The sequence below is a fragment of the Ixodes scapularis genome, unplaced genomic scaffold (assembly GCF_016920785.2).
Source record: "Ixodes scapularis isolate PalLabHiFi unplaced genomic scaffold, ASM1692078v2 PGA_scaffold4__175_contigs__length_147842914, whole genome shotgun sequence".
NCBI lineage: Eukaryota > Metazoa > Arthropoda > Arachnida > Ixodida > Ixodidae > Ixodes > Ixodes scapularis.
The window spans coordinates 116,161,760-116,175,355 of NW_024609879.1; positions in this window are offsets into that span (position 1 = coordinate 116,161,760).

Genomic DNA, 13,596 nt, shown 5'->3' on the forward strand with positions numbered 1-13,596 from the left:
CACGTCACTTTCAGCCCACCCCCACACTCCCCCTTTCTCTCTAAAAAATAATATTTTTTATCAAACAGTGGTACAGACGGCTCACTGATACAATTATCGGCGCGGCTTGTTTTGAGTACAAACGCTTGCTGAAATGCCCGAGTGTTTTTCCCGCTTTGCCGTCCCAGGATCGTTGTTTGATGACAAGGGGTGTGCACGGGCATCGATAGCAAGATGCACTGCCAAATCCCCAGGCGGCGTCCATTTGATAGTTGCTGCGTGTTTTCTCGCAAGATCAATTACGCAGCTGCCTGTTTGCACTACGTGTACGCGTGCCGGCAGGATATTGGAATGCCGTGTACCACAAATGTAGCACATTCCATATACCTCTTTTTTCTGTTTCTTTTTGCACAATGCTACTCTGGAGCATTGATTGTTTTGCACAATGCCGGAAACGTTATTCGGGGGCGGAAATACAGACGGGATGCTGTAACATCCTGCAACGTCTTTTCAAGTTATTGGAGAAAGCATGAAAGTAAGGAATAATTTGCATACCCTAAACCCTCGATTCTGGTAAAACCAGTCGAGGGGATAGTTTTTGGGATTTACTGATAAATACCGAAGACGCTACGTGTATGACTTTCCTCAAAAACGGATCGCACTTAGTTTAGCAAATGATAAAGCTTATTGTAGACGGAGGTCGATTGGCAAAGACATTCGCAGAATTCACCACGAGAGGACCCATTCTTTAGATCAACGAACCCACCCGGAGAGCAACAGCATTGCCCGACACTCATGAGAACGCATCTTCCTATTAACAAAATATTGTTATTTTATTGTGACATAGCCGAGAACGAGGAAATGTAAATTTTATTTAGTTGCTCATCGGAAGGGCTTAGAATGATGAAAACGTGGCTTGTTAAATGTCCAAATGTTTTGTTTTGGAAACGTCGAATCCCCGAAATGTAACATGAGAGGTCATTTTATAACAATTCAAGGAGGAACTACTCAAGCTACCGCTTACTGTACTGGTTCTATTTTCCCCCGGCTACCCGTAGATTACTAGTTGATAGATTTTTTTTTTTAATTTTAGGTTTATCGTGCAACCGATTTTGTATAATTAACCTATATACTTAAAAGCTTATTATTTCTTCATGAAATTCAGAATGGACCGCATACACGTCTATGGATTCCGAACATACCTCAGTTTAGTCAACGTATTCCAGTTGAGTCAAAGCTTGGGTCACAGATTCGCAGGCAAGCTCTTCTCCGCATCCGACAACAAGCTGATAAGCTTTTCTCCGCATTAGACGGTTTTGCGGTAAAGTTTAGAGCGCAGCTGTTAAGTGCGATCCAAACCAACACGTTTTTGTGCGCCCGTAGGTCGTGCGCTTCCCGGAAATTGCGTATTTCGTGAAGTTTTTGCTGTTTCCGGTGCGCTTTCTTGGTCAGAACCAGACTTGTACGTAATCCGTTACAAGCAACGTTACTAAAACACTCAGTTGGGAAACTTGCCGTCGAAACCTGGGCCGCTGGTGTCCACCGAGACCGAGCTAAATGCGACAACAGCGCCACTCTTTATCGTTTGTCTGTACTATGGTCACCTTGAGCTTTTTGAAAGCCTGTTTTTGCGTAAAAACAAACGGAAAAGACTCTTTTTGTATGAAATTTATTGGAGTTTAGTACCAAATGATTGGCGCGTGATGTTTTTATCATCTTTAGTTCGCAAGGATTTGCGGAACAATTAATATTGTTTTTATACAACTATGCCTCAGCGGGCCTTTCAGGTAGTGCGTCCAGACCTAGGTGCATTTTAACTTCGGATGTTGAACGCGGCGCGACCGCCGGGGAGACGGGGTGGCACCCCTGTCACCTCTTCCGCTGTATCTGTTCTCAAGGCCAAAATAGAAGTCACGTGCAGTTCCTGGAGTGGCCGCTGCGGGAGAAATGGTGCCGTTGTCTTCGTCATTAGCTCGGTGCTCGGAGACAGATTGGGGCCACTTTTTCAAAGCTGTCTTTATGGGAGTTTCCCAACTGAGTGTTTTAGTAACGTTGGTTACAAGTAACAAAATTACTTGTAATCCCTTACATTTATCAATAATTTAGTAACGGAATAATTACATATTTTCTAGAGTAATTTTAAAGCAATTCCCTTACATTTTTGACGTAACGGATTCCTTGTAATCCGTTATATTTTTTTGTCAGAACCAACCCTTCCCCCCCCCCCCCCCCCCGAATTCTAAACAAAGCTTTTTTTTTTTTTCATTTTTGTAAAGTCGAGCGCAGTGACACTGTCACGCGAATCGACCAGCGCAAAGGAAGGCTGGGCACTCTTCAGTTCCGCAAAGCGTTTTTTTGCAACACCAAGCCCCTGAATCTATCTTTTTTTAGACCCTAACATCAATGTCAAAAAAATCCAAAAGAACAATTCTCAAAAAATAAAAAAAGGGGGGGGGGGGCAAGTTATTTCCGCTTTTTTTTAGTCCCTTTGTTTTTTTCTTTGCCATCGAAAACGGGGAGAGGAGGACACCAAGTGATTGTGCGCCTCTTCGAAAAGCTCGAGGCGGTAAGCCACTGAAAAGAATTAAAAATGTCCTTCTCGGTTCTAGTGACTGCGACCATTTTCATAATGTCACAACACGAGACAACGCTCCGTCTACCCTACCCTTTTTGTGAGTCAGCTTTTTGCGAGGACTTAGAAAATGGTAATGGTCTTCCTTTCTCCTTCTTCCTGTTTTGCCCCAGCAGGACGCGTCTTATCTCAAGCAGATATTTTTACAAATAAAACATAATGGTGGCTGACGTAGACTTGATATTCAGAGGCCAGATTCACGAAACGATCTTACGCCAAAAATGTGCGTAAGACAAAACTTAAGAACAAATCCGTATTCACGAAACGAAATTTTCGTAAGTTTTGCGCAGGTTACGACGAAATCCTACGACAGCTCCGAAGCTGTCTTACGCACTTCTTACGATCAAATCAGCATGGCCAACAGCGTCGCTCAGTTGGTCGTGACAACCAACGGATGTTTATTTTTCCACGTGCGGTTCTCACGCGTCCCGACTTCAAGCAGCAAGAAACAAGTAAAAAGTACTTGAAACAGACCACGACCAACGAACAAGAACGCTGGATCCACAGACACCCGGGAAAGACTCCAAGGGCCACGACGGACTTCGACCGATCGGCGGATAGGCCTAGCAAGCACTCCGACTCGGCGCAGCGATGATCTGACGGTCCTTGGCGAAGACCGTCTGCCCACGGGCCATGACCGGCTGGCGTGCTGAATGGAATATTCCCGCGCGACCCTTGTGAACCCTTCCCGTATTATAGTTTGATCGCTTACCTCAATTCTAGATTAAGAGGTCAATCTCTTCCTCTTCTCATCTCCTTGTTTTCCGAGGCAACGGTGACGAACGATGTCGTCGAAAAGGGGCTCTCATCGATTCTATCTGTTTTGTGTGATATCAAGCTCAAATAAACGCCGTATGGATTACTTTCGCAACATGGTATGTACACTTTGTTATTAGTATTTCATTTTATTCTGACACGACTGCATTTCACTGTCGATCGCTGTAACAGTTCGTGGGTCGCAATGCCGGTCCAACCTTTCTTCGCCGGGTGTCACGTCAGCATCGAGTTGCAATTGTAAAGGATCGGTCCCGAAGCGCTTATCAATTCGCGGTCCAACAGCGCAAATCCAGCACTTCGATCAAACGCGCGCGTCCGCTCCGTAGTGTGAACAGGCATTTACGTGGCTTTAGCTTACACTGTCGTAGTTCAAACGTATCTTTTTTAACGTCGGCTCGCTCCTGCATCTCCGAGGCCGCAAAAAACGCCGCGGCAATTTGTTCCCATCTACGTCGCTTTGCAAACGACTGCGGGCCGTCTTTTACCAACGATGACAGTTGGGTTGACTTGGTAGCGATCGAGTTCGTGGCAGTCAAGGGGGGTGGTTACGCATCCCGGCCTCGGCATTCGGGCGAGTTTAAATCGTGTTAGCGTCGACATATCACTGCACGGATACGACAAGCGGTGGCAGAAAGGCCACCTGTGTTTGTTATGAAAAATCCACGTGCTCCGAACGGCTCCGAAGGGCTCCGAACAAATGCCGAGCTCTCCGATTGGTTGCTCGTGCTGCCGAAGACGCCGTCGCCATAGCAACAGCACTGGTAAGTTTTAGTTTTTCCGTACGACAATGTCGCTTTCCTCCTCTCACTTAAGAACGCGTTCGTGAATATCGGTCTCTCCTCGTCTGACGATGTTCTTAACTTACGAACTTCTTAGCTAAGTTGTCGTAAACTAAGAAGCTTTTCGTGAATCTGGCCTCTGGGCTTGAGGAGAGAGTGAAATTTGTGAGTGGGGCCATAGCGCGGCTTACTTAGTACTCGAGTACTAAGTGAGCCGCGCTATGGCGCCACTCACGCATCTACCCTTTGCTGCACGTGGCATGAGCGGACGTCTATCTGGAAAACACCGGAGTAAACTCCAGTCAACTCGTGTTCCGTGCGTTTTTGAACGGCACCAAGAAAGGTACACACGGCAAACTTCTGTTTACATTTTCTTGTTTCAACCGACGTTCTAATTAATTGTTGTTATGACTGTCCTTACTCTTTTTCTTTTATTACTTATATTTATATACTGGAAACTTTTTTTTATTCACCAACGTCTCAAATGAGGCTCGAACTGTTCAGAACCAAAGGAAGAACATCGAGCCAAACATTATTTATTATTTAATTATCACCTTACTGTTACAACTACGTGTTGCTATTAGAGAGTTTTAGAATAACGTACGCAATTTTAGCGCACGCTAGCGCTAAATTTAGCGCTTGTATTAGCGCCCGCGACGCGAGAGTGTTTTAGAATAGCGTTTCTCCGTCGCGACGCAAAAGCCCAAGCATCTCGCGCTTGCGACGCCACCAAGATACAATCACAATTTTTATTTCGCACACGAAATGCTGTAACCTTAGAGAGAAACAAGTTTTTTGGTCCAGAGAACGATTTTAGATTTGTTTAAACTCGAGAATGCGACGCGAGCGGTTGACCGGTCGTGCCCGCTTGCGTCGCCTCGGCAAGAGAGGTCTCGTGTACTGACCTTCGCACATCGTACCTTCGCCGAGAAGTGTTCGCGCGTCACAAGCAACAAGTTGCCGCTGATCGTTGCCAAACCGAGTACAATTTCGTCTCGTATTGAAAATCCCAGTCGCGAGGATGCCGCCGACGTCGCACTCACGACGCTGCCTCAGCAGCCGTCGACATAATCCTGGATGTCGCCATTTTTGCTTAACTCTGCTCGTCTTGGCTTTAGCCAACTTCTCATCATCAATCCTCCTTGGAGAAGCGCAAAGGCTCTTTGCGTACGCACGCTATTTCCGAGAAATAGCGCACGCTAAAATTGCGCACGCAAAGCGCAAAACCTGGTTTGCGTTCGGAGCATGCGCAGTGGCGACGACGCTATTCTTTGCGTGCGCAAAGCTTTAGCGTGCGCTATTCTAAAACTCCCTATTGATGACTTCTACAGGTTCGCGATTTCGACGAATGGAGAATTTTAGTAGATCGGTCCGATGACTTCGATAACGATATCCGATACTTCGCCGCCGTCTTTGCGTATGCATCATATCGTTATCGGGTACCGTTATCGCGGGTATTGGAGGTATCGGAAGGATCTACTAAATCTCTCGAATAGCAGGCAACGGCTGCAACGACGAAGCTTTGCTCTGCATTCGAAGTAAATAGTACTTCCCTTGCTTCGCTGAAAAAGCTCAATGTAGAGCATGAAGCATTCGTGAGGCACAATATGGCACTCCCATCCAAAGCCTCAGCTCAAATGGTGTTCAGCGTAGCAGTGGACATATTGAGTAAGAAATAACGCAAAATGTCTGACGAGACTTTCGAGAGCCAGCTGTCGCTCAAAACACTCAAGGTCATTAAATGGAACAGGTGGCAACAATAAGAACTTGAATAACCCTCTTCCCTTTGTTTCTTACTTGAGGACAATAATGTTAAAAGTAGCGCCACGAAAGTAACGGATTACTTTTTGGGGTAACGGTCAGTTACTTTCATGGGAGGGTAATTGTAATTGTAATAAATTACAATTTAGCCTCGAGTAATTGTAAATGTAATTCTTTACTATTTTTCAGTAACGTGTACAAGTCTGGTCTCGACCATCGTCACAATGACAACAAACAAAACGACAAAAGCAAAGGAAAACGACCATCACTGATCATAATTGGAAAATAACACTATCTCGTTTTCAGGAAAAACAATTGCTTCTCCGATAACGCAATCGACGGCATAGCAACACACGTGTCTCCTAAATAATCAATGTGCTCGGCTTCTACGATTTCGAGTATTAACGGTGACTTGCATTTCCCAATTTTTACGCATCCATACAACGGTGGGATACAACCGCATGCCCTGCAATGCAAGTCAAGAAAGCCACCGTTCTTTTTTTGCACGTTGTTATTGTGCTCACGAAGCCGATCATTTAGACAGCGTTCGGTCTGCCCGACGTAGTGCCTGTGCTTCTTCACATCCGCGTTTGGCACGCACGCCAGGTTTTCATAGTTTGCACAGGTCCATGAGCTTATCGGGCGTAGAAAACACCACCTTTATATTTGATCGCTTTGCTACTTTTTTTAGATTGTGCGACACTCGGTATACGGTATCACAACAACTTTTCCTTTTCGTCCTGCCGGCTGGCTCCCATTGTTTTCCACGTGACAGGGCTTTCTCAGAAGGCCTTCCGCGACCGCAACAAGAATGTGTTTAGGGTACCCAGCTGCGAGGCAAGCGCAAAGCTTGCTGATCAAAGCCACTGGGGATCAAATGCTCACTGGACTTTTTTAGTGCAGTCGTGAAAGACAGGTTAACAATACTTATTTTGACTAGCTTGGCTTGGCTGAATAAAACGGAAGCAACGGCTTATTCGCACGTGGCTCATAACACCAACAGATGTGGTCGTCGAGAAATAAAAATCTGATGTCAAGGAAGCGAATAGTGTCGTCCACAGGTATCTCATACGTGACCTCAAGTGTGCCAAAACATCCCTTATAAGTGGTCAAGGTTTTGACAGTCTCTGCTTCAAAAGCGTTTGTGTCAGATGCGATGAAAACTAAAAAATCATCTACGTACCAAAAAACTTTTTTTACCTTTGATCCCCTGAAGCCGGCTGTTATTTTCCAATTATGCTCAGTGATTGTCGTTTTCCTTTGCTTTTGTCGTTTTGTTTGTTGTCAGTGTGACGAAGGTTGAGACTATAAATACCGGAACACGTATTCAATAAAATTTAGTTGAAAGTTGCGCCTTGATGTTTCCTGTTCTCTTCTTTTGTCCTCGTCCTTGCTGCGCACAAGATTGTATAAGATCTCGAGATCTGCTATTTCGTAAGACGGCTCCGCAACCACGTCCGGAACTCCGCAAGGTCTGCGCTAGATTAGCACATGCGCAGTAGTTGCGGAGGCGTAGCGGATAACGTAGCGCAGGCGTAGCGGAGACGCCAGAACGATATGCGAAAACTCCCTAATGCCAATATTTCCGCTAAATTTAGCGGGGAAGGAGGAGGCGCATATCCTACCCACGTACCCTCCCTCCTCCTCCTCAAGAGCTGCGCTCCAATTCGTCGTTACAGAGAATTGTAAACGTCTTTCATGTTTTTTACTTGAATTGATAGCTTGTCTTGACATATGTTGTACAACATAGACCTGGGCCTTAATTTTTGCTAACTTAGACATCGCTCAGTAGTAAAAACATGACTTTAACTAAATAAATAACACTTTTATCATGTGAATAAAGCTACAGAGTACCCGTTACGAGCAAACAAAAACTACGCTGATTTCTATTATTCCCTGGCGAAGAGAAAAATATCACGTACGCTTTCCCATAGGAGTACACAGGAAGACTGCAAAAGTAGACTGTTTGCTGTCTGCTTCAATTTGCAACCGGAAGTCCAGTAGACACTAGCGCCAGCTAAGCCTCTAGCGTTTATTGTAATAACTCTATGGTTCGGGCGACCCATCAGATTCTTCACTAATATCGCCTGGACCAAAATGGTATCGGCAGAATCTTTCCGATTTGAGGCCAATATCGGCGCAATACTGTGTGCTGCCTGGGCTGTATATTGTCACGTATTCGTTCATGATTTGCGAGCGGAGACGATTTTTTAATTTGAAGTTGAACTGATACAACTGATGCACGCGCGAAACGTCATTTTCGGCTCGTGTCGGACGGAGAGTTCGATCGGAGTTGAAAAAACTATTCTCTAGCACTTCCTAATTATACGCGACTTCGTGTGACGATTAATTGTGCTAGATGTTTGTTCCGCCGTGCATCAGTTTCACTAAAGCAATAAACATGAGCGGCTATGAAATCATGGGTGTATTCAACTGCATCACCATTACGCCCCACTCACACCGTGTGAATAAAGAGTGTAAAATTTGACACCTTTTTTACACAATTTAAGACACCATCGCTACAACTGCGACATAAAAAGGGGCGTGTAAGGGGTGTAAAGGATCAGCCTACTTTTCTTACACCCACTGATGTTCAGAAATCGTGTAAAAAGGGTGCAATAAAGGTAATAAGGGTGTTTTTTTCCTAACTTACACCCTTCTTACACCCTTTTTACACGATTATTGTTGTTACAATGTTTAGTGCTTAGCACGGCGTCCAATCTGCTACGTTTTGCTTCGTCTGAAAAGTTGAGTCAAATTATTTCGAAGACTATACTGCTGTAAACTACGCGTGTGATTAAATTTTCGTGGCACGTTCTAACGCCGCCGAGGCGACCGCGAGTATAGACGGAATGACGTGAACGATCGTTCAATTTGAAGAAGGTAGACTCACATCATCTACCTTTAGTTGTGGTCGTTCGAACACATTCTACTGTATCTAGGTTCAGAGCTCTTAAAATTTCGACCGATAAATATTACTTCGGCCGCCTTGTTTACGACAGAGTGCGCTGTGAAACGCGAGAAACGACGAGAAAACAATTTACACGCTGCGCGGTGTTTCAGGTATTTATACGAGATCGCGCTGCAGTCAAAAGTAATATTCATCATTTTTAAAAAAAGTTGAGCGAGTTTTACGATTTGCTAATGGGTTAACTTTCACATACGGCTTCATGGAACGGAGCAAGTGCACCGTCCATGATTCCTGAACCGTGTGTGCCCGGAACGACTTCCTGAAATTCCTAAATGTTGGTTGTGGAAGACGGTGCCTTCCGGAAATAGCAACAGCAAAAGGAAAACTTCAGGGGATATGGGTCGATTCATCAGGTTTAAATGAAATCGTCACAGTACAACGGGCCTGATATACGCTCAACAAGGCGGTAAGTTGGGCTAGTTGGTTTAACATCGTCAAACGTGAAAACAGCGCAAAAAATTTAACAAAGGACAAGTGAAACGAGTGCACGGACAAAGCGCTGACTGTCAACTAAAGTTTAATTTTCAGGCGAACCAGAAAAATAAACACAGAGCATAGGAAAGAACCAATAAAGACACAAAAAATTTACAACCCAACCAACAAGATTTCTACCACGTCATCACCCTCACACATGCCTGCCAGTGACGAGCCTTGCATGTTGCAGAAGCGATGGCGTTAATGTAGAAAACGTCTTGATGGGTTATAGTTGAAGCACACAAAACGCCATCGCTTCTGCAACATGCAAGGCTCGCCACTGGCAGGCATGCGTGAGGGTGATGACGTGGTAGAAATCTTGTCGGTTGGGTTGTAAATTTTTTGTGCCTTTATTGGTTCTTTCCTATGCTCTGTGTTTATTTTTCTGGTTCGCCTGAAAATTAATCTTTAGTTGACAGTTAGCGCTTTGTCCGTGCACTCCTTTCACTTGTCCTTTGTTCAATTTTTTGCGCTGTTTTCACGCCTGATATACGCATCTGGCTTTATTGTTGTTATACCACATCATTTGGAGCAAAACATTTGGAGGTAGGAAACAGCTGCCTGCTCTCGCGGTTCCATTATGCACTTTAGAATTCCCTTGTATTTTCATGAAATAATAGTTCTTTCGCGATTCGTGTGTAATACACAGCCATTAACGACCATAGATCAAACCTAACAAGCATATGCTCGGGAGTACCACAGGGGTTCGTTTTTTGTGCGCTGCTCTTTTCTTATTTTTATAAACGACCTTCTACGAGATATTTAATGACAACTACGTATTTTAGCAGACGGCTGCGTGACCTAAAACGCCATTTCAGTGGCAACCGATAGTCTCAAGCAGTGTTGCGGAGTTGCCACTCCGGAGTTGGAATGATTCCGGAAACATTCCGAGATCATTTCAATAATTACACTCCCATTCCACCGCAAAAGACATATAATTACATTTTCATTCCACCCCCCTCCCCCTTCCCTACCTTCCCGGGATGGAGTGGAATGGAACGGTATCGATTCTTATGCGAGCTGTGCCGATTTTCATCTTAGGCCTACGGGCTGATCGCGCAATTCGCCATCACGTGGTAAGTGGCTTTTGAAACAGCATCATTGCACTGGAGGTGACTGACGGATTCATTTTTGTCACTGACTTTTGCTCCCTCGAGGATTAAAATGGCGCTCCCTCGGTGTAGCAAACAAACGGTAGACAAACCAGGTGTCGTTCCTGGTGGCGCGATACGCTACAAAGCGGCTGTTGTAATCATGCGCGGTTAGCAGGCAGCTTTTAACGAGGCTGTCGAACCGAACCCGAACCGAACACCGGAGCAAAACCGTTATTTTTAACTGAACAGAAACAAAACTGCGACCGATATCAAACATTCGATATTGAAGCCGAGCCAGAGAAGAACCGCAATATCATGTGGCGGTCACCATTTCAACAAAAACTGTTCGGCGTAAAAAAAGAAAAAGCAAAACAAATTATGAGTCGCACATTTTTGCGGGTGGCGGCGCGAAATCGAATAAATATTCGCGACGGTGGCATCAGCGGCTCCATTTTGACTAAACAAACGGCTGCGACGACATGAAGACAGCTCAGTAATAATGAAACATATAAGTATATTTCTTCCCGTCTATGTGCAGCGCGAACCGGCGTCGGCGAGTCGGCGTGGAGGAGTACACTTCTATTCTTTGCTTCAGCTTACGATGGGCTGCAAACGACGCTACGAGGAACCAGTGTAATGCTTGGAGGGTGTCATAAGCCCTTCCGTTTGGGCGGAGCGCTAAGTCACGAGACAAGCTGGGAACTACGGATTCGCTCATGTAGTTCATAGCGTCCATCGCGGCACATCGTTAGGTGAATCGCAGTATATCTGACTGGTGCCGAGAGTGTATAAGAGCTATTCTTTGTGTCTGTGTGCGTGTGTACTTGTGTGTGCGTGCGGTTATTTTCTTTTCTTGCTCATAAGCAATGTTCCTTAAGGGAACACTGACACCCCCCAACAATTCATGCTTTGTTTTGCCAAGTGATTCATTATAGTGTCAGAAGACTACCCAATCAATATTTTGCTACAGCGCCACGTACATTTTTTCATGTAGTCAAAATAGACAACTGCTCGAAACCGAAACTGGACTGGGGAGGAAGAAGAAATATAGAGGAGGAAAGAGGTGGAGCAAGTCACGTGACTGTGCTACTTTTTTAATGTGTCCCACGGAGAGAGAAAACGTCATCAGTTCGAAGCGCGCAAAACGGTTCCTTAAATCCTCTCTCCAAGTGAAGCCAGCTTCCAGCTATGAAACCACGCGAAAAGCCTAGCCAAACGGCACACAGTTTCCCCGATTACAAAGGAAGGGAGTAAAGCTGATGGACTTTCAGCTTCGGTTCCATTGGTTGGCGGGGCGCGTCGACGAGGCTCCCATTGGCCGCTGCGCGTCATTAGGGAGTTTTAGTAGATCGTAATCGAAGGCCCGCTTCCGGTACGGGCGCGCGCTACAAAGCATGCATCGAAGTGGCAGCGCGAGCTCCCGCTACAGATAGCGTGTTCTGAAGACACGATCTACTAAAACTCTCTACTTTCAACAACCGCCACCCGATGGCGCTGCGTGTCCGCAAGATGGCAAAGCATACGGTCAAGTGGGAAAGATGCGCCCAGGAAGTTTTGGAAATACCTGGGAACCCTGGACGGCAGGGATCAAACTCCAGTCATCATAGACGAGCGCAGAGGATTGGAGGTGAACGCGCTTGACCAGTGTCTCACAGAGCATTTGATGGAAGTGTTCGCACCACAGGAAACGGCGATGGTCCAAACAATCGCTATAGGGAACAGCACGGAATGTACTCTCGCGAGTTCCGACGAGAAGATTGGCCTAGTGTCAGTTGTACGTGCTCTGGCCTACGTCAAAAGCAGCACGGCTCCAGGCTTAGACGAGATACCAGCATGCGTCCTCAAAACACTACAAAAGGATTCGAGAGAACACCTGGCTGAGATCTTCACGGACATTCTCATCGGAAGACAGCCTGTACCTAGAGACTGGAGGCGAGGTAGGGTTGTGCTTGTGCTGAAGAAAGGAGGAGATCGGCGCTACCTTCGGAACTACAGGCCCCTTACAGTCACCAGCATTGTGTACAGGGTTTTCGCAAGCATCCTGAAAGAGCGCATGAGAACATGGGCGGAGAAAGAGGGTATTCTCACCGAGCTCCAAGGAGGGTTTCGTCGTGGCCGGCGACTGGAGGACAACATGTACACCCTTACACAGTGCATTGAAGTGGCTCAAAAAGAGGAGAGAAGACTAATAGGCACCTTCTTAGACGTCGCCAAGGCTTATGACAGCGTTCCACACGACAAGCTTCTATCAAGACTGGAGCAGCTCGAAATGCCGACTCAGTGGACCGAGCTTATTAGTCGCCTATACACAGGCAACACGGTGACAACCCAAGTGGGAGAGGTCAGATCAGAAGAAATCGTCGTAACACGTGGATTGCGCCAAGGATGCCCACTCTCGCCGCTTCTCTACATGTTGTATGTCGCGCGACTAGAGGAGCGGTTGATAAAATCAGGACTGGGCTTCTCGCTACTGCACGTTGAAAATGGAGAGGCCATGAACTGGGTGCTACCGGGTCTGACCTTCGCGGACGACATTGTGCTGACGGCGGGCTGTGCAACGGCGATGCAGCAACTTCTCGACATATGTGCTGATGAGGCTGCCGTGCTTGGTCTCAAGTACAACACATCCAAGTCCGCCGTGATACAATTCGCGGGCACTGAGAAAGAAAAGCTCGATAGCCTCAGATTGGGGCTTGACGTATTACCGGTACTGAATAAGTATAAGTACCTAGGCGTTGAATTGTCCAACGAGGCAGACTATCTGAAAGAGCATTACGTCCACCTCCGTCAATCCGCCACACGGGGAGCTAACATCCTCCGTAAACGCAGCCTATGGAGCTGTAATAGATTCATAGTGAGCCGCGAAATGTGGAAGGCGGTGGTGGTGCCAGGTTTGACGTTCGCCAACGCAGTGGTGTGTGTACCAGGTGACACAAGAACCGCTTTGGAGCGCAGACAACGAGAAGTGGGACGCCAAGCGCTGGGCTGCCATGGCACGGTGGCGAATGAGGCAGTGCAGGGGGACCTGGGCTGGTCGTCTTTCGAAGCGAGGGAGGCGACAAGCAAGGTTTCCTATGACGGGCGGCTTCAACTCATGGACCGGTGCCGTTGGGCCAAGAGGCTGTTCCT